The sequence below is a fragment of the Seriola lalandi genome, unplaced genomic scaffold (assembly GCF_002814215.2).
Source record: "Seriola lalandi dorsalis isolate HSWRI2012SDOR001 ecotype SW California unplaced genomic scaffold, Sedor1 jcf7180002054958, whole genome shotgun sequence".
Classification (NCBI taxonomy): Eukaryota; Metazoa; Chordata; class Actinopteri; order Carangiformes; family Carangidae; genus Seriola; species Seriola lalandi.
Window position 1 is genome coordinate 678,416 of NW_019525509.1, and position 548 is coordinate 678,963.

The following is a 548-nucleotide window of genomic DNA, read 5'->3' on the forward strand; positions in this document are numbered from 1 at the left end:
AGTGAGATTCTTTTGAAAAAAAAAGACGATTACATTAGGTGTCAATGAGAGTGAGACAGGTATTGCTGCCGGACTCGGCACCCCCGTTTAAATTTTGTGCAGACCCTGCCTGTCAAAGTTACATTTTATGAATCCCAACAACTATGTCTACATTTTCAGAAAGAATTATTTGTCTCCTTTTTATGGTTTGGCCATGAGCTCGAGTTAAAAATAAAAATAAAGGTTATTTTTTACTGCTTCACGCACTCTAGCCAACTGACGCTGTCACTCTTTGAAGAAAAAGTGATTTGCACTCCTCCTTTGAGTGCTCATAGTTTGAAAAGTTTACAAGTTATGTAAAAACAATTCCTATGATTTTGAGAGAGCAGAAGTTTTCCTCCGTTTTATAGTTTGAATCACATTTCTACGTGCAGGTATGAGAGAGCTGGGTGACTCAAAAAAAAGGTGAAATTTTGTAGAAAAAAGGTGAAATTTTGTGGGTTTCTAAAGAAAATTCCAATGCATTTCTAATGCATTATTTATTCCCAGTTTTTTGGGAATAACTTTGG